Source organism: Pristiophorus japonicus, chromosome 2 (assembly GCF_044704955.1).
Source record: "Pristiophorus japonicus isolate sPriJap1 chromosome 2, sPriJap1.hap1, whole genome shotgun sequence".
Lineage (NCBI taxonomy): Eukaryota > Metazoa > Chordata > Chondrichthyes > Pristiophoridae > Pristiophorus > Pristiophorus japonicus.
In genome coordinates, this window is record NC_091978.1 from 225,743,307 (window position 1) to 225,767,687 (window position 24,381).

Here is a 24,381-nt window from a genome sequence, read left to right on the forward strand (position 1 = left end):
TCAAGGTATATCAGTCATTGAAGGTTAGCATGCAGGTGCAGCAGGCGGTGAAGAAGGCAAATGGCATGTTGGCCTTCAAAGCTAGGTGATTTGAGTATAGGAGCAGGGAGGTCTTGCTGCAGTTGTACAGGGCCTTGGTGAGGCCTCACCTGGAATATTGTGTTCAGTTTTGGTCTCCTAATCTGAGGAAGGACGTTCTTGCTATTGAGGGAGTGCAGCAAAGGTTCACCAGACTGATTCCCGGAATGGCAGGACTGACTTATGAGGAGAAGCAGGATCTACTGGGCCTGTATTCACTGGAGTTTAGAAGAGTGAGAGGGGATCTCATAGAAAATTCTGACAGGACTGGACAGATTAGATGCAGGAAGAATGTTCCCGATGTTGGTGGAGTCCAGAACTAGGGGTCACAGTCTAAGGATAAGGGGTAAGCCATTTAGGACCGAGATGAGGAGAAATTTCTTCACTAAGAGAGTTGTTAACCTGTGGAATTCTCTTCCGCAGAGAGTTGTTGATGCCAGTTCGTTAGAAATATTCAAGAGGGAGTTAGATATGGCCCTTACGGCTAAAGGGATCAAGGGATATGGAGAGAAAGCAGGAAAGGGGTACTGAGGTGAATGATCAGCCATGATCTTATTGAATGGTGGTGCAGGCTCGAAGGGCCGAATGGCCTACTCCTGCACCTATTTTCTATGTTTCTATAATTTTAAAGAGCTCGTTCAGGTGACCTCCTCAGCTATCTCAGCATGTTCGCCCTTTGCTGATAAGTATATTCTCTAAGTTCTGGTACCATCCTTGTGAATCTTTTTTGGCACCTTCTGCAGTGTTTGGCAAGCTGTCATTTGAGTTGCTGTTGCGTGAGACTCCTGCTGTGGGAACTGCTGGACTTACATTCTAAGGCCAGTATAAAAGCAGCTCCATCTTAACATCACCACACCAGCACTCATGTAACCTGATTTTACGTCAAGACGATTGAAAAGCAATAGCCTTTATTTAAAATCATGTAACAAAAATGCAGACGGTCTGAAGGTTGCACAAAAGCTTTTGTGCTGCAGAACACACACTGCAGCTTTTCAACCTTCAAACCATGACTCATGTTGTGCATACACGGCAGCCCTGTGGAGGTCGCATTCCATGCACTGAGTTTTCACTCGCTACAGGAAAACAACAGGAGATTCACATCAAGTGTTTATATATCCATGTAACATGACCCTCCTGCTTCTCAGGCCAGTGCGTGCATAATCACAGTAACTAACCTCCAATGGTTTACATGCAAATATTTACTTGGTATCACTTGTAAACATAAAACAAACATAAATTAGTAGCCACGGTGTAAATTGGTTTCAAGGCGTTTGTGTGAATTGTGGGGTGGCACACTGAGTTAGCACGCTGCCCTTCACCTCGGGGACTGACACTTTGTTTGAATCCAGTGCCGATTGATGGGATGAGTCTCTTTTGAGTGCTAACTGCAAGGTCTGACAAAGAACATAAGAAGTGGAGCAGGAGTAGGCCATTCGGCCCCTTGAGCCTGCTCCACCATTCAATAATATCATGGCTGATCTTCTACCTCAACACTTTCCTGTGCTATCCCCATATCACTTGATTCCCTTGATATTCAAAAATCTATCGATCTCTGTCTTGAATATAGTCAATGACTGAGCCTCCACGGCCCTCTGGGGTATAGAATTTCAAAGATTCACCATCCTCGGACATGAGTGTCAGCTGTGGCTCAGTGGGTAGCACACTCTGAGTCAAAAGGATAGGAGTTCAACTCCCACTCCAAGGACTTGAGCACATAAAACCTAAGCTGACACTCTAGTGCAGTGTTGAGGGAATGCTGCACTGTTGGAAGTGCCGTTTTTCGGATGAGACGTTAAACCGAGGACCTGTCTGCCCTCTCAGACTTAAACGATCCCATGGCACTATTTCGAAGAAGAGCAGGGGAGTTATTCCCGGTGTCCTGGCCAATATTTATCCATCAATCAACATAACAAAAACAGATAATCTGGTCATTATCACATTGCTGTTTCTGGAAGCTTGCTGTGCACTTCATTGGCTGTAAAGTACTTTGAGACATCCAGTGGTCATGAAAGGCGCAATACTTTCTTTTTTCTTTTGAAAGTTATTCAGAGATTCTCAAATCTGCAGTGGCTTAAAGGCCCACAAGGCTAAATTGATCGTCATGTTGCAATTTGTTAAGATTTGAGGAAGTCTTGCTCAGGGAAGCCAGCAGGATGGTTTGGGAAGTGAAAAAAATTCATATTGCTCAGTGAGGAGCATTGTCAGGACAGTGCTCTGTAGCTGTGGGGTGTGCTATAACTGCTTTGGGAGTGCTCACACTGGGTGACAAGAGTGGAAGAAATGTTTCACTACTCAGCCTTGGCATCCATTCACCATGATGAGGATGAAATTGAATCTCCTCCCCAAAATAAATTCTCTTGAAAGGCTACAGAATACTTTTGAAAATGTATTGTTCATTCATCAACAACTTGCATTTATATCATGCCTTTAACATAGAAAACGTCTCCAGGTGCTTCACAGGAGCATTTCCTATCCAGTGTGGACATGTGTACGAGGACTGCCTTGGTCACTAAATGAAGTGACACCATGAAAAAAAAAGTCAATTGTGGTTAGAGCAGAGAGATCTGCACTGATGCCCAAAGGTTTAATAGCTTGCCAACACTCACTGAGTAGGCTCACACATTTGTAATGGGTGACGAGCCAGCGAGTTACCAATGCGTGTAGAACTGTACCCATACATGAATAGGTGTCATGTATGAGGTCACTTCACGAGTGAACAAGGCAATTCTCCTCCCCAAGTCTACACTAGATAGGAAACACTCTTGTGAAGCGCCTGGAGATGTTTCAGTATGTTAAAGGCACTATACAAAGTTGTTGTTGAACACGTGCCTTCAGGAGAAACAGTGAGGAAGTGAAATTGGGGAAAAAAAAGTAATAATTTTCAGAGTAAAACCCAAGCAGACTACTTTGTCTACCTTGCCTCTGTGACAGCCTATTGTACAGCCTATTGCCTCTAGGGAGGAAAGAAACACCTTGTTGTTGCCCACCTGCAGAGACTCTCCCTACTCTGTCACACTGTTTAGACCAATTTCCTTAACAAAAGACTCACTGAATATCCATTTCCACATCCAGCACTGAGTCATATATAGACAGATATTATAGCACTCCTGAAGGGAGGTATGGATGAGAAGTGAACACTAAGCTCAAAGCAGAGAATTTCTGTCAGCCTGGTTTGATTCAGAAGGTTGTGGATTCAAGTCCCACTCCAGGACAGAGCATATTATTTAGATTGACACCAGTGCAGTGTGAAGAAGTGCTGCAATGTTGGAGGTGCCGTCTTTCAGATGAGACATTAAACCAGGTGGATGTAAAAGATCCCATTCAAGGATCTATTCAACACTATTCAAGGAAGAAGTAGGGGAGTTTACCCGGTGTTCTGGCCAACTTTTACCCCTCAGCTAACACCATTCAAAAAAGGATTATCTGGTTATTTATCTCATTGCTGTTCTGTGGGACCTTCCTGTATGCAGATTGGTCACTGCAACTCGCTATATTACATGAGTGACTACTTCAAAAGCTGTGAAGGGCTTTTGGACGCCCTGAGGTTGTGAAAGGCGCTATATAAATAATTTATCTTTGTCTCATGGTGGCTGGCTATAGAGGGGAGGGGGGGTGGGGGGGGGGGAAGGGGTAGCCATTTGCAATAATCAGGGAACAGACTATGTTCTTAACAGCTCAGCTGCAAAGGCCAAGTGAATCCAAAGTATTGAGGGATAAATATAAAGTAACCAAAACTGAAAACCTGTGGTGCTTTCAAGTGGCCAATGTTAGACCGAATTATTGGAGGACAGGTACTAGATTATCTGCTTAACGTGCCTTCTCCTAAATAGGGTGTGGCATGAGGATGCGAAGGATTGTCTGAAACAAAGTTTTGTTTTAAATAGAAAGGGGAAAAAATAAATTTAAATAATCTTCTGAAATAAAGCACAACATAGATAAATATAATCTTACACCACACCCTCTTTTTCCTCCCCTACCTACATCGGACTGTGACTACTTAAAGAAACAAACCAGCCTAGATATATTACAAAAGGCAAAAAAAATTGCAAGCGCAGATGAGAAGCTGCCCTTATACAAGAGCCAAATCCTATTAGGGTAGCCATCAACATCCAGTTCAACTCCTAACAAATCAGCTACAAGTGCCTTAATAAAGCCTGTCAGGCAAAGCAGGGACAGGGTGTGCTGTGGGCAAGCTGATCTGGAAAAGATCTCGACACATTAATCACCACCCTGTCCACCAAATGCTGACAGAGAATCCAAAGCACACACATTAACTCTTAGGATGCAGAAAAAGCTAAATCTCCATGTAGGTAGCACAATGAACGTTCCGAGCATCAGAGTGTTAATGGTTAATGCAAAATCACAACAGTGCTCGTTTTAGCCAAGCACATTCCGAACTGCTTCAGGTACATGTAACACACAGCGAACTCTAAAGGAGCACAGCTTCAGATAATGTGAGCTGTTTTGTGTGAGAAAGCACAGGGTACTTTAGATAGGGGATACAAAATGACACACAAATAAAAATCTTGCATTTTTAATCATACCTCTACCCACCTCACGCTGATCAACAACAGACATGTTCACCTTAGCTGACAAAATCATTGCTTCTGCTGTGATGTCACTGAAATGCTGCTCCTGTTGCCATCACAACTACAGTTTTATTTTACTTTAATACCAAAGGGGAAGGGTAAAGCTCAAAGAAAGATCATCAGAAAGCCTAAAAGTTCACCTATATCATTTTTGTCTTGTCCTTGTTCTCAGGTCACCTGCACGTTTTGTGACCCTGATGTTTTCACAACGTGAATGGCACATATAATCAAGGAAAAAAGCTATGCCAATTATCCACACAGAGTGGCAATGCCCTTTTTTCCTCACAAATTTCTGCTCTCCAATGACTCTTGTTGCGGCACAGTTCCACAGTCATTGACATCTCTAAAATATATCCCTTTAATCTTTAATCCTTATTTCAAGTGTTCAAAATAAAATCAGTTAGCAGATTTTTAGTTTGCATTACCTACATAAACAGAATTTTCCAAATGATATATTTCATAATCAACTTATTTGATAGTATTACAGACAAAATGAAGAGACAGGTACAGATGGAGGCCACTCAGCATGCTTTCCTTTCAACCTTCACAACAAAGTTATATATAAAAAATTAACATTTTACTTTTGCAAACTCCAGTATTCTCCACTTGTACAAACACCAGCAGAGCTCGCACTTCATGGCTGAAGACAGAAGTTAGTTGGAGACAGGTACAGCACTGTAACTCAATCTCAGGGTTCAGATGGCATCATGTACCTTTGGGACTAAATACCTCCTTTATAGTAACAAACGGAAGCTGAACCAACATACGATTGAATTCTGTTTGCTGGTGTAAACAACATGTTTCCAAAACGACGTCAGTTAAACAGAATCTGCCTTGTGCCCACCCAGTGCAATACTGAACAATACAGCAATGTCACAGGTTCAATTCCTGGTCTGTGCTAAGTTAGCTGATCTCAGTAGAGCAGCCGTAGCAACACCACTCACTATTGGCCACGACGTCCTTGGGCTAAGAAAAGAAAAATCATCCAGGACTCCTCCTGCCCTGATCACTAGCCAGCGACCCATGTTGGAAAGTGTTTGTGTAGGGACACAGGGTGAGGACAGGATATATTTTTCCTGTGATCCTGTACAGGTCAAAAAAAATGCTGACACTCACAGGTAGAAGCTGGCGCCCACACCCCACCATGAATCAACACTTTCACGAGAAGAGGTGATAAAAGGGGGAGAAACTGGGGAACAAGCAGCATCTCTCTTGTGAGTGATTTTGCAGAGGTTGATGAACAGAGAAGAAAATTTGGCCATCATTCCTCATCACTGAAATCTATTATGGAAACAAAGGCAAAGCACATGGGCCCGCTATTTACAGGGAGGCTGAAAACGGCCAAAGGAACGAATTTAACGGCAGGACCTTATTATTATTTTTTGGTTCCATTTCCCGCCCGGCAGCCAGCCAAATTGACAGCCTGGCTGGCAGCAGGGAGGGAAAATCTGCGGCAAGAAGCCGCAGCCAGGAACCCTTAGGTGTGGCCCTAGACAATCCGGGGGGCGGGGGGGCATTTATCCATCGCGGCTTGCGCAGGGGCGGGGGCTCAACATCAATGACATGCTGTCCAAAACTATGACCAATACTGCCAGCTTGCCTATGTCTGGTCCACCTCAAGATCTCATGCTCCTTTCCCGATAGTTACCCAAAATGGTTTTTGAGCCACTGTATTTGAGCCACCACTTCTAGGCATTTTAGTGTGAAACTGGCCAAGTAGAAACCAGCATCGGCAAACCTGAATTCTTTAAAAAAAATTTTGGCCCAATTTAGACTAAAATATAGAGGCCTAGTGCATTGGTAAGATAAACCTTAAACTGAGGTGGAAATGTTATTAACTGCTTTTATACAAATGTTAAGAATAAACTGATGGCATGTTGGAACTAAAGTTACAGAAACGTTGAAGCTGGGTTTTGATTATGACTCTGAATTCCACATACCTCAACCTAGCGTGTTTTGAAAGGATACAGTAGGTGTGGGGGGGGGGGGGGGGCGGTTGGCCCTGATAGGATAGGACTAAAAGTAGGGGAATGCGGAGATACTAAAAAGAGGCTCCCTCTGGAGTTTATCAGAAAGCCAGAGTAATATAGATCTATGTTATAGGCCACTAAACTGAAAGAAGCAATGGGATCTGCAGCTGTGTAATCAAATCACTAAGGTAGCCAATAAAGGGAAGTGAAGGGAGGAGTCCAGTAAGAAGTCCGTACAGAGCTCAGCACTCACAGCCTTTTCTCATCCCTTATATGTAACATAACTGGAGTGGGAGGCAGTTGGCCTACTAACAGCCAGGTTTTTCTCCCACCTTTTGGTGAAACCACCCAGCCCTGCCATAGAAACAAATTGGTATCATGAGCAGGAAGGAGAAACCGTAAGTACATTACAAAGGCGATTTAAGAACATGTTGGAGTCAGGATTTGGGGAGCTTTATAAGTTCACCCAGAGAGGCAAACTGATGCTTCAAATCTTTGGTTGCTATTCTGAATCAGGATAGTGGCTCACAGGAGATTGGAACTACGACTGGAAAGAGCAACATCTAGTACAGGAGGGACTGAGATCAGGGCCAGAGGGACTGGGCCAGGACAACAAACTCAAAAGGTAACTCCTCAGCTGTAAACCCCAGCAGAGGCAATAAATTCTCCAGCTCCTTAAGCTTTTAAGACTTTGCCATATGTCTACCCCTTTTTACAGCTTCCAAGATGAGTTTGATAATATTTACACTCACAATTTAAAATAGATCACAACAAATTTAAAATAAGTCCTTCTTAGAACTAAAATCTGAAACCCCGGCATATTTTAAAACAGGCAGAGGCTTTACGAATTTCCATATCCCTGAAATTTAAACTCTGGAATGAGCTCCAGGGTTGTCCATTTACTTTGTACTGTTTTACATGTCAGTTTTTGTAATGAAACGTTTTCTAGTCATTTGACAGAAACAGCCTGAAGCACATGCATGCCCAAACCTTTCAAGTGCTTACATGACAGACCAGCACAACTAGCATGAAAGACACTATATAAAAAAATATATACATACAATGCATTTGATGATTAATATGTCGTCATTTTCTGAACTTACCTTTCAATTATAGGTAAGTGAGCAGTTTTCAGACCCGAGGCTAGGCCATAATATTAATGTTTCAAAGACACAGACCAGATGTGTGTTCAGCAGACTGGGGTATACCTTTACAAGAACTTTGGTGCTGGAGGCTGCCCATTTGAGTGACAGAAGTAGCTCTTCTCGTGGGTACCTCAAAGAATATCTGCAACAATAGATTCACTCTCACCAACCTTCAAGTTAAGGCCCAGAAGGCAGCTCCAGGACCCACAGCAAGTGGACATCGCTCATTCATAGGCCTTTCAGAAAGAAACAAAATACTTTGAACATTCACCTGAGAAAACTGCAGAGGAAAAATACAACCTCTTAATTAAAATGAGCTGCTTCAGAGAATGATAGACCTGCAACATGAGACTTCTCTTCGGCCGACTGACAAACAGCTCCCTCCTCCTGTGTCAGGTAATCATAAAGACAAACTTGTCTGATTGGCTGTGAACTCCCTGGCTATATTTGCATTACAATTAACTTGAAGCTCTCTGAAGCTTGAAAAACACGTTTAAGTATCCAGCAGTGAGGGACTGTTCCTGAAATAAAGCACCATGGATACTCTGTTTACTCAATAACGCTTATCTATCAAAACGCTTCCTGAGGTCCATTAGGACTCGTTAGATTTTAAGGGCTGCAGTGAAGATGCGTATCAGACAAATGCCGGGCACCAAACCGAAAAGTTAATAATCTCAGCATACAGTAAAGGATAAAGACAGTTGGACTGATTTTCGTCTGACTTACTCCTGAAAAATGAGTGTTATGCAGAGGCATTTTGCTGCTGTTCCTCTCCGGCTTTTCTGGTGTTGGCACCTGAACAGGATGCCGCAATGTAAATTTAATGCAAATCAATCATCAGAGGACTTCACAACAGATTTCCTCCAATAGCGTCAGCTGCAGTTCAGGGGAAACTGCCCCCATAAATACTTGGAATTACTAGAGCATGATCTAGGAACAGGAATAGGCCATTCAGCCCTTTGAGCCTATTCCACCATTCAATTAGATCATGGCTGATCTGTATCTTAATTCCATCTACCTGCCTTGGTTCTGTAACCCTTACTGCCCTTGCCTAACAAAAATCTATCAATTTTGAAATTTTCAATTGACCTACCCTCAACAGCTTTTAAAGAGAGTTTTCCAGACTTACACTAATCTTTGTGTGAAGAAGTGCTTCCTGACATCACCCCTGAACATTCTAGCTCTAATTTTAAGTTGGGTTGATAGCCAGCAGGGCACATGCATTCAGACAGAGTGACCACTGGTTCAATATTCCTATCTCTGGGCCACACTCCAGACAGCTCGGTGGGGGGTGGGGGGTGGGGGGAGACTGGAGCTCCAGCTCTGAATTCTAGCAGGGGTACTTGTGCTTGATGGGTATAGGTATAGGTGGCCCGTCCCATTGTAAAGGATAGATCGGGTTGATTAACCTATGTTACAGACCACCAAGAAGAAAGTACTCCGAAGATAATAAAAACCGTGAGGAAGGCAACCGGAAACCACGTCAGCAACTCTTCCCTAGTAAGTGGCTCACGAATCTCAGGTGTGAGGTCTGAGTTAGGGGCTGCCCTCGGGTAGAACACAACAGACGGACAGACTGATTCCTGAGCTGATGTTCAGGCACCATCATGCTTAAAGCACAGATTAGCAAGATAAGTTGGTATTTTTGACTTTTTGAATAAAGAATGGTTTTGCAGCTTCAGGAGCTGTCCCTTTAATAATGTTGGCACCTTGAAGATCCAGGAAGCAACCAGACTTCCTATTCTGTCTGGACTCCGCTCAGGAGCACTCCCAGTGTGCGCCTGCTTCATTATAATGAGACCCCAGAGTAAGTTCAAATGCTGAACTGGAGTCATTTCTGGTGTGTTCTGCAGTAATTACCCCTGGACAATGCCCGGAGAGGAAAATGAACTCCAATATATCATGAAGACTTATCTAGTTTTCAGGTCAGGTATTCACAAAGAAAAAATGGCTTTGGATTGAAATAGCAGCAGAACTGAGTGATTGCCAATAATTTTAGCAGATGAAAGTAAAGAAAAACACAACTATTTCCACTGCCATTCTTAATTTAACTGAAGTCTGGCATATTCCAGTGGGCGCAGAGACAGAGGTTCCAAACCTCTGACAGCGTTGCTTCGTAATGGGCCACGAGTAGCTGCACAAGAACCGCTTGGGCCGATTCACTTCTGAATTGGCCTCTCTTCCTGTGGGGGAGCATTTGGGATCTCAACACCTCTTCTGAAAGTAAATATAAGATTAGGAATTCACTGCATTGAGTCATGACATGAACCACTGATCAATCAAACTGAATTATATTTCTTTCCCAATTTTCTCCCTTTTCTTTTCTTACCCAGAGGATGATACCAGGGATGAGAATCTACTGTGGTGAGCCGAGACTTGAGATCTGAGACTATTTCTACTGAAGCATAGAAAGCTAAGAGGATATTTAATTGAGGGTTTTAAAATTATAAAGGGTTGTGACACGGTGAATAAAGAAAGGCAATTTTCTCCAGTTGGGGAGTCATTGACAAGGATTCATCAATTTAAAATTATTACTGAGAGTAAAGAGAGATGTTAGGAGAAAGTTCATTATGCAGAGAGTTGCTGAAGCATGGAATGCTTTTCCATGGAAAGTAACTGAGGTGGAGGTTAATGCATCTTTTAAAAGGAAATGTGGATAAATATTTGAAGCAGATGGTATGAGGAGAGAGCAGGATTACTCTAGCAAAGCGCCAGCACAGATATGAAGGGCCAAATGGCCTCCTCTTGTGCTGTAAACTTCCATGATTCATATTGGGGTACAGATTCACAGGCTGCAGACGCCCTCCATAGCTTGCTCAAGTGGTCATTCCTCATGAATGGACTTAGCCAGTGAGTTTTGAGAGCATCAAATCCAAGCCTGATCCTATTATAACTCGACATGTACACACACACACCTTGTCCAGCAGAGGTTATAGGAGTGGGAACTCTGGTTGATTTTTGCTCCCTTTCCAGTTCAGAGTCATTGAGGTTAGTAGCAGTGTCCCCGCAGCTGATCGGTTAACGTAGGAGAAAGCAGTGATTGAAACGGGGACTTCGCGGGTCTGCATGGCTCAATCCCACCTTATATGGTACATTTACCAATGGAGCAATTGAAATAAGACAACTCAACTCTAATTTTAATGGGGGTAGGAAAAGTTTATGTAAATTTACACAGACAAAAGGCTTTTCACCATATAAATATCAATTTAACCACAACTCATCATATTGCAAAGGGCAAAACTGTTGACTTGAAACTCAGCACAAGAATTAAAGGGGCTGAAATTGCCCTTCGCCCGATACAGGGCACACCTACCGATTTTTTGTGTGCATTACCGCCCCAATGAATGGGGCGGACATTAGAATGAAATTCGGGACAGAGCAAAAAAAAGAAAGAGTGGGGTGGTGTTGGTGGCGGGAATGGGCTTTTCACAGCAGTGTGGGGGCGGACTGACCGATTCGGCTGAGAAATTCAGCTGAATCCCATTGAGTGATGACGAAGCAGCTGCTCTCTGGCCTTCTTAAAGGGCAGGTTTTGCAGCTAGGCACTAAGCACTGAGTTTGTATTTGGTGCTTCTGATGGAATTGCTTATAGAAACATAGAAAATAGGTGCAGGAGCAGGCCATTCAGCCCTTCTAGCCTGCACCGCCATTCAATGAGTTCATGGCTGAACATGCAACTTCAGTACCCCCTTCCTGCTTTCTCGCCATACCCCTTGATCCCCCGAGTAGTAAGGACTTCATCTAAGATAAAAGCGTTTTGTTACAAGTGCTGCTAATGCTGCTTATGGCCACAGTTTTTAAATTGTCACAACGCTTAACCCAGCTACAAATTCATATAATACGATACAATACTGAAATTAAAATCAGGGGTTGCACAAGAGGATAGAATTGGAGGCACGCAGAGATCTGGGAGGGTGGAGGGGCTGGAGGAGGTTACAGAGATAGGGAGGGGTGTAGGGCTGGAGGAGATTACAAAGATAGTGAGGAGTGTAGGGCTGGAGGAGGTCACAGAGATAGGGAGGGGGATAGGGGCTGGAGGGGGTACAGAGATAGGGAGTGGTGTAGGGGCTGGAGGGGGTTACAGAGATAGGGAGGGGTGTAGGGGCTGGAGGAGGTTACAGAGATAGGGAGGAGTGATACGGCTGGGGGAGGTTACAGAAATATGGAGACGTGTAGGGGCTGAGGGAGGTTACAGAGATAGGGAGGGGTGTAGGGGCTGGAGGAGGTACAGAGATAGGGAGGGGTGTAGGGGCTGGAGGTTACAGAGAAAGGGAGGGGTGCTGGAGGTTCAAAGAGGGCCAGCCTCTTCTCTGATGTTGAAATTGAAACCCTCATCCAAGCTGTGGAGGGAAGGAGGCAGATACTGTATCCGTACCCAGTTGGGAGGTGTTCGTGAATGTGTGGCAAGAGAGAGCTGTGGAGGTGTTGGGGACCTCAGTTCATGACCCCACCGCCACCCAATGCCGCGAAAGGTTTCACGACATCACTCGACTGATGAAAGTGAGTACATGTTCCCCTAACTCCTGGCCTTCCATCTCTGAGCCTCTCCTTCACTATATAGTCACTGAAGCACCATTTGATTGCTGAGGCATCTATATCTATGTGTGCATACTCGCAATGGAGGATCCCTTTCATTTGAGATGCATGTAATAGACTCACAGTTGCACTAATTGCCGAGGCCTCATTAAACTGCTACTCAGCAACCCTTCTTTGCTTTGCAGTCCAAGGTGTCACACAACAGTTTGGAGCAAGAGAGGACCGGTGAGGGCAAAGCCGATATCCAGCAGCTCACTGACATCTAGGAGAGGGTGCAGTGGCTACTTGACTCACATGTTGCCTTCCCTGTGTCCGCAGGAAATGTGAATCCTGCTGGAGGCAGCATTGGTAAGTGAAGGCCTTCCGTGAATGCCATCTCTCCCTGAAAGTCCAAACGCCTACCGGTCTGAGAATGTGAAAAAGGATTGCGAAAGTGGTAGATGGCTAGAGAAGGTAGCAAAAGGATGGAGATAGGGAATCATGGGAAAATGGCTAAAAGAAAATGTCAAGCTGAGATATTTGCAATGTCGACACAAAAAGGGGTTACTCAGAGTTGTGGTCAAACACGAGTTACGCGAAAAAGCAAAAGTCAGACATGAGTCAGACGAGGGGCTGCTATAAACAGCCGTAAAATAGGGAAATGCTTGTAGACCGAAACTGTAAACACATCCATAAGGCCCGCCCTATGTCAAAGAGTTGTTAGCCTGCAATTGGGTATGCTATGGGGGAAATCGACCAATGATTGTACAAACTGAGTGTCACTCAAATGTGTTCTGCTGTAACAATGTATAAGTGTTGAGCTTTTGTACTGTTACGAGACTTGTCAGGAGAAAGGTGGACAGGCTCGAATCGAGAGTGTTCCCTTTATCTTAACAGGTCCCGGCCGGAGAATCTACAGAATAAAGGTCTTATGTTGCTAAGACTAAAAGTGTTCGTGTGTCAGTGAATTCGCTGAAACAGATTGAAGGGAAAAGAATCCAGTATCAACAGGTCAACTGGTGATGAATGTGTGCAAGTTGCTTGCTGGATGGTGCAATGCCCTACCTCACCTTCATGGAACCCATGTGCCATTTATGATTGCAGATGATATCCCGAGTGTGAGCCAGAGTCAGACGCAGAGCCTTGAGCCAAGTGGAGAGATGTCTGATGAGGGCGATGAAGAGAGGAACACTGCTGCCAGCAACGCATCACTGCTTCTTACACTCCCACACGCCAGCTCAGATACTGGGAGTACGCATTTCTTGCAGTTAAATTTAGGAGAGGGATCTGCACTGGGATCTAACGGGCTGCAGCATGGTGAGGGGCAAAGGGAACCTCGGGTGCCATCTCTCCCGGGGGCGAGTTCTCACGCGTGTTCTGCTGCAGAGGACTCTGATGAGCCCCTCGATGTGACGGATTTTGAAAAAAGGGTGCAGGCTATGCATTCGCAGGTGTTGGGGGCAATGGCAAGGGTGCCTGAGAGCCTGTCTTAAGTGGTCAGGAGCGTGGAGGAGTCCGCTTCCTGCATTGTGGACAGCTCTGCGCACACCATGGAGCCCATCACTGCCAGTGTGCAGACGATGGTGGACTCCCAGAGTGACCGTGTGGATCTAGACATGACGAGGCGTGTCGTGGGCGACTGCCATTACAGCACAGGCAGAAGGGGACAAACGCCTCAATGCTGTATTGGAGAGGATGTCCACTGGCCTGGAAGCTCAGAATGCTCTCATGCACTCTCATCAACAGGACACGGAGCGTCTTACTGCTGTCGTGTCTGGTGGCAACGAGACTGTGCTGCTCTCATGCAGTCTCAGCTGAATGCCATGTGAGCTCTGACTGCTGTCATCGTGGCTGGGTCCACCACAGTCCACCGGGGACCTTCCAGTTTCGCCCCACCCCACCGACCTGTGCTCCAGTGAGGTGGTGCCCTGGGGGAGTGGTGCCAGGTGATTGGAGCAGGATCCTGATGTGATCGCTCATGATCACAGCTGTCCTGAGCCAACCATGGCTTCCGCCCCAAGCTAATCCAGACTGATGGCGTGGAGGATGATGTGGTCCAGTCTGCAGCCGGCCCTTCCACAGCGTCCTAGAAGGACATTTGTAGCTTCTACATCTGAAACACAGCAGCCTTCCCAGAACTATGATGCAGCCACTGGGGAGACACTGTGGCACAGTTGCAGACTAGGTAGGTGTAAGAGGGGTTATAAGGAAATGCACAAGGGTGAGAAATGATGTGGATTTTTTGCACCATTATTTCTTGTGTAATAAATCTTTATTTTGGCCTTGAATATCTGTGCAGATCTCTCATTTCACTGTGGGCAATGATGTGTGAAAGGGCTCATTGGTTTGCCCATGGAGATGCACAGATGATGGGTAAAGTGCGGATGAACTCAGCGGAAACAAGCTGTAATGAGACGGTTTAGGACTTCCCTTGTAGGGACTCTTGCGTGGCCGCTGACCCGCATCCTGCTCCTCCTGGTCCTCCTCCTGCGCGTCGTGCTCCTGTGCCTCCTCCTCCTCCTGGTCCTCCTCCTCAGGTGCTACTGCTTCGTCGTCCTCCAATGGTTGTGTCCTCATGATTGCCAGGTTGTGAAGCATCAGCAGATGACAACGAATAGGGACACCCGCTCAGGCAAATATTGCAGCACTCCTCCTGAGCGATCCAAGCAAAGGAACCTCTGTTTAAGAATTCCGATGGTCTGCTCAATGATGCCGAATGACAATCATTGTACGATTGCTGCGCAGCAGTCCTGGGGTAGCAAAGAGGAGTCAGCAGCCAAGTGGGTAGCCCTGGTCTCCAAGGAGCCAGCCGCAATCTAGGTTTGGGGCAGCAAACACGCCGGGCACACCGTGTGCCACAGGATGAAGCATCGTGGCTGCTGCCAGGATAACGGGCATCAACTGCCAAGGTTTGGCGGTTGTGGTCACACACCAGCTGGACATTGAGGGAGTGGAATCCCTTGCGGTTACGGAACACTTCGGGATTATTCTGCGGCACCCTCAATATGATGTAGGTGCAGTCTATGGCGCCCTGAACCCTGGGGAAGCCCACAATCCTCATGAATCCGGCTTTGGTGCTTCAACGGCTTCTCCCTGTTCATAGGACAGGATATGTAGTCCTTCCTCCTCTTATACAGAGCATCTGTGAACTGACGGTTGGAGCTCTGCGCAGCAAATTGTCAAATGTTAGATATGTCTGCTGTTGCAGTTTGAAAAGATCCAGTCGCATAGGAATTCAGGGTGACCTTTGATGCGACGTTCAGAGCTGTCCTCGACCTTGTTTGAGGCGGACGGTCTGGTTGCAGGAGATCGCACAGCTCCGTGACGACGCCTTTGCGGAATCGCAGTCTCCGGTGATACTGGTCATCAGTGAGGTCCATACAGGAGAACTGCTACCTTTACACCCTTTGGCGATAGGGCCTTCTGCCATGTCCGTGTTGGCGTCTTCCTCTCACAGCTGCTTGATTTCCTTCTCCCTCCTGCTGATGTTGCACCTCACTCTCTGCAGCCTAGTGTTGGCAAACATGTGCTTCCTGTGCATGCTGCCTCCTCTCCATCTGCCTCACTCTGTGGTGCTGAGGGTCTGCGTACCTGACCCTCCTCCTGACAGCAGGCCCTTCCTGAGGGCCCTTCTCTGTTTTGTGATCTGACGCCATCTCCATGGCCATCAGCATCTTGCTCACCCATGTCAGCTGGGTCCCTTGCCCGCTGCCTCACCAGCTGTTGGAGCCTGCGCTGCCTTCTCCTGCGTGCCCCATTGTCGCGCACAATGTGCAGGAGGGGTGCCACTGCCGGCACTGCCCCCATTTATTAAACCTCTTCCAGCACAGCCTCGTCAATCAGCATTCTCTGTTGCTGACTATGAAAAGGCTGGCCCACTAATCTGGTTCAAATCTGGTCTCAACAACGCAACTTTCAATGCTTCTAAGCGTCGAAAAAAATCTGGCAGACAACAGCGGTGGGAGCAGCACCGTGCCTTTAAATGCCGCTGGCGGTCTTCAGCCCACAGTGTGCACCGACCCAAAAGCCTGTCGTTGGCCCCGACAAATGGCTGGAAGCTGATTTAAGGGCAATTTGGCTTCCGGGGCGGGTCCAAGGTCATTACCAATGCATACGCGGTCGGTGACGTACACCGCCGGAAATATCACTGAGGGCAATGTCACAAGCGTCAGACAATCCGCACCGACCCATGGCTGCCGCTTTCAGGCGACCACGGCTCTTATTGAAAGGGGGACTTCTGCCCCAAAATGTCACCACATACAAGAGAAAGGTGAGACGGTCAGGTGAAAAAAAGCAGAAAAATCCAGATGGTTGAGGAATTAATTCTGGGAATACAAACATCCAAGATCTGGCAAAAGAGAATGTCTTTTAGTTTACAGATATTTCCACAGATCCCTTGCAAGCCGACAGTTCATTTTCACACAGGAATCCATGCCACATTAATGAGTGACTATTTGACTCACACAGTGAAACAAAACAAAACAAGAGACATCCCATTGTAATGGAACAACAATGGCAATGAGAGCAAGACACGTATAGCTTTTTTGTACAATGTACCGGAGGATTGGGCTGCTTAGTATTTGTTTCCAGCTAACTGCCACTTTTGTTTTTACAAACCATTCTATTATTTCATTGCATTACTGCTCTAAATAGTATTAGCTTTTACCAGAAACAAATAATTCATGTACATGTGCATTCAATGGATTCATTCCACATTTCCCAATACCACTCCTTGCTTGTGCTTTGATTTCAATGACTCTTTGTTGGTTTAGGTAACTCATATTACATTTCGATGCCCAAAATGCAGGTGGCCCGTTACCGGAACTCGGCCCAAAACTAAAATAATTCTGATGGTCTTGGAAGACAAGACGGTGACTTGTGTTTCACAGAAAAGAATAACCGTGAGTGGGGAAGGCAAGGGAGAAGGATTACCATGCACCCCGCAAACATCCTTTAAAGAGACACTGAACACTAACCCCCAAAATGGCTGTGCAGCCAACAAGCAGAACAGGTACCTCCTTCCCCACTCCGTGTTCTTGCAGTTGGATGTACAAAAGGACCCAAAGGATGAGTTGTATAAAAACAGAGAGAATTTTTAAAACCAAAGTTCAAAATACTGTAATGCTTACTCTGAAGTGCACTCTGAGGGTCAAGTTTCCACAAGAAAAAAAACGGGTGCCCCTCCAAGCTGGGCGCCCGTTTTTCGCGCCTAAAAAAACCCTCGGTATTCTCCACCTACTTGCAGGTCCTCTGGCCCTCGGTACAGCCAGCACGAGCTGTGGGGGGGCGGAGCCAGGTCCCTACGCTGAAAACAGTGCCGGGACCTCTGCACATGCGTGCCACAGTCGGCACGCAAGTGCAGTAGCTCCAGGCGCCGAACTGTGTGGGAGGGGCCCGAAGCCCCTAGCCCTGGCCGAATGGCCTCACTGGGGCTGCGTGAATAAGGCTCCTCCCACGGCCAGCTCCTGCTCCCCCCCCCCCCCGACCCGACACCCGCTCCCCCCCCTACCTCCGGACCAGACCCGACCCGCGCTCCCGCCCCACCCCCCCCCCCCGCTCCCGCCCCCCCCCCCCGACCCGCGCTCCCGCCCCACCCCCCCCGACCCGCGCTCCCGCCCCACCCCCCCCCCCCGACCCGCGCTCCCGCCCCCCCCCCACCCCCCCCACCCCCCCCACCCCGCGCTCCCGCCCCACCCCCCCCGCCCCACCCTCACCCCCCCCCCCCCACTGGACCCGACTCCCGCTCCCGGACTGGATCCGATCCGACCTGACCTCCACCCTCTCCCTCTCCCCCTCCCCCTCCCCCTCCCTCTCTCTCCCGCTTAGCATGAACGGCTGCAGAATTCTCCGTGCCTGAAGCACTTTCACACAGGTAGGAAGATGGTTTATTTAATCTTTTCTTGGCTTATAAATGTTTATTCAGGTTGGATTTATTTGTATAATATTTGTAGAAGTATAAATAAGGATTTATTGTAGAATTTAATGAGTTCCCTTCCACCCCCTCCCCCCCCACCTCGTTCTGGACACCTAATTTGTAACCTGCGCCTGATTTTTTAATGTGTAGAACAGGTTTTTTCAGTTCTACAAAAATCTTCACTGGCTCCATTCTACTTTAGTTTGGAGTACGTTTTCACTGTGGAAACTTTGAAATCAGGCGTCAGTGGCCGGACACGCCCCCTTTTGAAGAAAAAAATTCTGTTCCAAAGTAGAACTGTTCTACCTGACTAGAACTGCAGAAAAAAAAAATGTGGAGAATTGCGATTTCTAAGATAGTCCGTTCTCCACCAGTTGCTCCTAAAAATCAGGCGCAAATCATTTGGAAACTTGGGCCCTGAGTAACTACTTCTCAATGACTTTGTTACCTCGTTTTAAAACTGTGCTGAACGTGCATAACTTGAGTGTCAACATTCTTACTCATGGTATATACAGTCATAATAGTGATCAAAATTCTCAATCATGCATGGAATGCTTCACAAATATTTTTTTTTTTACATATAGTATTCTCTGCTTTAGTTGCCTACATAACAAGAGTGATTGCACTTCAGAAAAAATGATAGGAAGCCCTTGTAATGTGCAAAGTATAAAATATTCGAAGTTATATGAATACAGGTCTTTTATTTCTTGAGAACATGTATTCCTGGCACCATCACTGTAAGGATTGCTGCGGTTCAAAACGAAAGCCCACCAACGCCTTCTCAGGCCAATCGAGAAATGGGCAATAAGATGCGGTCTTGCCAATGCCACCCATGTGCTGAGGACAAATTCTTTAAAGCATGCATTCCTGGGAAGGCAGCTAGGCCACACACTTCATGACATGCTAATATCAATGTCACTGTCCTGCACAACAATGGACCACTGGATCCAACTCATCTAACTTTCCCTCCCTGGTATTCTCCAACACAAAATGGCAGAGATTTGGAAATAAGGAGAGTGGAAATCAAACCAGCCATTCTACTTCTGTGCACCAAAATTAGCACTCTACCTCAGTAAATTGTTTTTATTATTTTTCCAGTTATTCAGCTCACATAGAGCCCTAAAGGACTGTAGATCGTATACATTTGGTTTCCATGCTACTTATATATACTTGAAAATAAAATTAATAAAAGAAATGGGCCAAGTATAAAATATTCAAACCTTTTTGCAATTCTGAGCTACTTTTTTCAACATCTGTCACGATCACAGGCACAAAGATGAGAAAAAAAATCATAGATACACACTGGGCTAAAGAGGGAGAGCCACAGATATACAGTTGGGGGTAAGTGCATTTGCTCCTGGATTAACTTGCAGTGTGTAAAGGCATGCTTACAAAATATATGGAGCATCTGCATTTTGCTCCTGTATATTACCTACGTTAATATAATTCCACATTAACCATTCTATGCAATACAATCATCAGCGAAGTGCTGGAAAGCGTCGTCGACAGTGCTATCAAGCAGCATTTACTCCCCAATAACCTGCTCACCAATGCTCAGTTTGGGTTCTGTCAGGACCACTCAGCTCCAGGCCTCATTACAGCCTTGGTCCAAATAAGGACAAAAGAGCTGAATTCCAGAAGAGAGATGAGAGTGACTGTCCTTGACATCAAGGCAGCATTTGACAGAGTGTGGCATCAAGGAGCCCTAGTAAAATTAAAGGCAATGGGAATCAGGGGGAAAATTCTCCATTGGCTGGAGTCATACCTAGCAAAAAGGAAGATGGTTGTGGTTGTTGAAGACCAATCATCTCAGCCCCAGGACATCGCTGCAGGAGTTCTTCAGGGCAGTGTCCTAGGCCCAACCATCTTCAGCTGCTTCATCAATGACATTTCCCTCCATCAAAGAGTCAGAAGTGGAGATGTTCGCTGATGATTGCACAGTGTTCAATTCCATTCGCAATTCCTCAGAAAATGAAGCCTTGACAGCATTCAGGCTTGGGCTGATAAGTGGCAAGTAACATTCGCTCTACACAAGTGCCAGGCAATGACCATCGCTAAGAGTCTGACCATCTCCCCTTGATATTCAACGGTATTACCTTTGTTGAATCTCCCATCATCAACATCCTGGATGTCACCACTGCCAAGAAACCTAACTGGACCAAGAAGACAAATCCCCTGGTCCTGATGGCCTACATCCTAGGGTTCTAAAAGAAGTGGCTGCAGTGATAGTAGATGCATTGGTTGTGATATTCCAAAATTCCCTAGATTGTAGAATGGTCTCAGTTGATTGGAAGGTAGTAAATGTAACCCTACTATTCAAGAAAGCAGGGAAAACATGCGCATTGTGCGCTGAAAACCGGCTTTTCCAATGCCTTCCCGGGTCCGTAGAAACTCCATACGGAACTGGGGAGGCCGCAATTTCTGGGCCATTGTGTATTTAGGAGCACAGGTTATAAGGCAAGATATTGCAGAGACTTGTGCACAAGATCTATGATTTTCTCACTCTGTTCCTGTATGTAACTCTGGCTCTCTTTCTCTATATGTCCCAGTGCATATCTATCTTTCTCTTTCTCTCTGTGTCTCTGTCTCAGTGAGTAAAATGTAGCTCTCTTTGTCCTGATCTGTATATGTGATTCAGACAATATTGTAACAGGGGGCCTAGGAGGATTGAGAATCCCACGTGAGGATGGGGTACTGATCAGGGAATTTTAATTTAAAATGGAGTAGTGGGTCATTTACACTGATCACATTCTTTGTAGAATAAAATACAATTTTTAATAAAAATGTTAAAGCATGACTGGCTCTCCCCTGCAATGCCAACTCTGAGTGCTCAAGGGTTGTGCTTCCTTGGGCCCTTCCTCTTCCTTATCTACATACTTCCTCTCAGTGACATAATCTCCAGACTTTGGAGCATGACAGCTCTAGCACTCTTTTGACCCGAAGATTACATTTGCATTATCAGACTGTCTTTCCAACATCAAGCCATGGATAAGTCAAAATTTCCTCCAATTGAATGCCTTTCTTTTGCTCATGCTTTCAATCGCCTTATCCCAATTCACTGGAATTCGCTTCTCCAAAGGATACTCTTTCCACCTTTAAAAATCTTCTCAAATCCCTCTCTCTTTTTGGACAAGCCTTTATTCACCCAACTCAAGCTCAGAATCCATTTATTTGTATTTTCTCTCTGTAAAGAGGCTAAGTGCAGGTTGTTCTGTGCCACATTTAATCACCGGAACCAATATGGAAAGGGTTTTGACTGACAATACTATTTCTGTATAGTTTTGCAAAACACATCATAGGCAGTCCTTCAAAATCGAGGAAGACTTGCTTCCACTCTAAAAGTGAGTTCTCAGGTGGCTATACAGTCCAATGCGAGAATTACAGTCTCTGTCACAGGTGGGACAGACAGTGGTTGAAGGAAAGGGTGGGCGGGACTGGTTTGCCGCATGCTGTCTGCGCTTGTTTTCTGCATGCTCTCGGCGACGAGACTCGAGGTGCTCAGCGCCCTTCCAGACGCTCTTCCTCCATTTTAGGCGGTCTTGGGCCAGGGATTCCCAGGTGCCGGTGGGGATGCTTCACTTTATCAAGGAGGCTTTGAGGGTGTCCTTGAAGCGTTTCCTCTGCCCACCTGGGGCTCGCTTGCCGTGTAGGAGTTCCGAGTAGAGCATTTGCTTAGGGAGTCTCGTGTCGGCCATGCGGACGATGTGGCCCACCCAACGGAGCTGGTCGAGTGTGGTCAGTGCTTTGATGCTGGGGATGTTGGCCTGAGTGAGAACACTGACGTTGATGCGTCTATCCTCCCAGTGGATTTGCAGGAACTTGCGAAGGCAGCGCTGGTGGTACTTCTCCGGCACTTTGAAATATCAGCTGTATATGGTCCATGTCTCTGAGCCATAGAGGAGGGCGGGTATCACTATTGCCCTGTAGACCTTAAGCTTGGTGCCAGATTTGAGGTCCTGGTCTTCAAACACTCTCTTCCTCATTTGCAAAACACATAACGGGGATGTCAGGACGCCCTCTTATTTTAATTTTTCCAAAGAAATGTGATCTATACTTTGAAAATCTTCCCAATAGATGTCTTTTTGCTTTTGGTAGAAATTGGATTTATTTTCTTTGTGGATCCCGATAAGAACTTTCAAAATAGATTTTACACACCAGAAAAAAGAGGTTCAACCATTCATTTGCTGAATTGACTGAAGTATGTTGCCTCGCTATGACCTGCATCGTTACCCCTTTTACTGTATCAGAAGTCATCGTTATAAAAGAAACCGAACATGGAAATGGTACTCTCAAGTGATGCTGATCAAAAGAGAACAGAACTATTGCAGCTCCTAGTTTATATAAGCAACAAGAAGTGGGTCATGAATTTCAAGCACTTCCTTTTCATGGAAACTCGTTTCAGGAATTTAATCTTATTTAAGATTATAATTAAATGCTATTTATGCTCGCAAGATGGTTCATTAACAGAAAATCAAGTAAGGTGACGACAACAACAACAATAATGGGGAGAAATGAAAATCCGACAGGACTCCCTAATGAATATAGACAAGTGGATTAAAGGTATTGCTGTTTGAATCGTTAATTAACAAACTCATACAACGCAATTCTAGTTGAATACACTAAGTGAAATCGGACATTCTTATCATGATCTGTACTGATCAGAAAATCTAAACATTGCAGAGCAACAAAATAAATTCAGTCATTAGGACACTGACCTTTAAAATATCTTTCAGAGAAACTAACATTCTTCACACTCATTCTCCAGGCTGCTAATAAAATTAATTTGGGTCTTTCCTAAGCTGTTGCTTCCAGTTGCTAGGTTGCATGAATTGTCTGTCACTGCAGTGCATATTACACAGACTTATATTTTCTCATATCATAGACAAATAGATTACTGACCGGGTTGCAGTTTTGGGATAAAGGCTGGATTGCAGCTGCATGATGAGCAGATCATGAATATTAAGGCTCAGAGAATGAGCTATTTCTGTTATCTGCAAACACATTTAAAAACAGATCTCATCGATTTACATAGAATCTGCAGCACAGAAACAATGATGTTTCTGGTGGCGGCATGGCTCTCATTGTATGAGCGCAGGGCAAGAGTGGTGGGGTTACGGAGGGGAGTCATGAGCCAGATGGAGAGCAGATAGCCCTTGTTTTCAAGCAGCCAGCCACAGGCTTGATGTGGTGGAAGAGAGCTGGCACACCGATCTGGCGCAGGATAGGGCATTCTAACTGACCTCAGTGCCCCTGGGCAAGTTAGGGGGAAAAATAAAGAAAGATCTTGATTACTATTCGTGGTTCCTTCTTGCAAGTGCACATTTAACCTAAAGTGTGAACATGGAGCTCAACTGTGATGCTCTCCATTCATAGTCAAAGGCCTGCTTGCTCACACATGAAGTATGGCCACATAGGCTACTGGAAACTGTGGAACTGCAACCCAACGAGAGTCAACACATTCTCGAGAAGGAGGCAGGAAATTGGGAAAACAAATCACGAATATCACAAACTTAGTTTTTTAAGTTGCGGTTCCTAAATTGGTTCATTTCTGCATATTCACTACATCATATGTGCTTCCAGGAGAAAATGCTAAGCAGCCTAAAATAATAAATTAAATAAGAGTCTATTACAGGACCACTCGCAATTCATTGCAACCAGGTATCAGAATAAAGGATTTTGTCATAATCCAAAAAGGTAAAAATAAATTCAAGGCACTTGAAAGTGTGGATTGTACAGCCACATTCAGCATAGTACTGATGTTTCCAACCAGTGAACTTCTAGTTCTACGAAACTAATTCAAGCATATTTTTCTCTTGAGAATACAATCTTCATTTACTGGTAAAATGGAGCTTGATTCCATTATACTCTTCATCATTTCCACATTATTTCACAAGATTGCAATACTTTCTCTTGGCTGCTCAAAAAACAATCTAATGATTTGCTTCATTCTGTTTGGAAATAGTTTTAAATAAAAAGAATCTCAGTTGCAATAGTGGCAGCCGCAAATGTAATCTGAACTCAAATCCAGACTACTAACTTGGGCGTAGAATGAAATTAGAACATTAAACCCACAACTACTGATGTGAAGCTTTCTACTCTGGAGAGAAAGCTACGCTCGACTTGGACAGTCAAAAAACTCTTTTCTTCAAAGAAAATTTGGGAATGGAGTG

General features: G+C 45.4%; 1 protein-coding gene across 5 annotated transcripts in view; it reads right to left on the reverse strand.

Moving 5' to 3' along the window:
* Window positions 1-24,381, reverse strand: part of shroom3 (shroom family member 3) — a 245,988-nt gene that overhangs the window by 100,712 nt on the left and 120,895 nt on the right. The window contains exon 1 of one of the 5 annotated variants that reach the window (XM_070871033.1): window positions 8,054-8,137. The exons of the other annotated variants lie outside the window; for them this stretch is intronic. The gene's annotated coding sequence lies outside the window, so the exon portion shown is untranslated. Of the gene's footprint in view, window positions 1-8,053; window positions 8,138-24,381 lie in introns of those variants that run through there. 5 annotated transcript variants of the gene reach the window in all.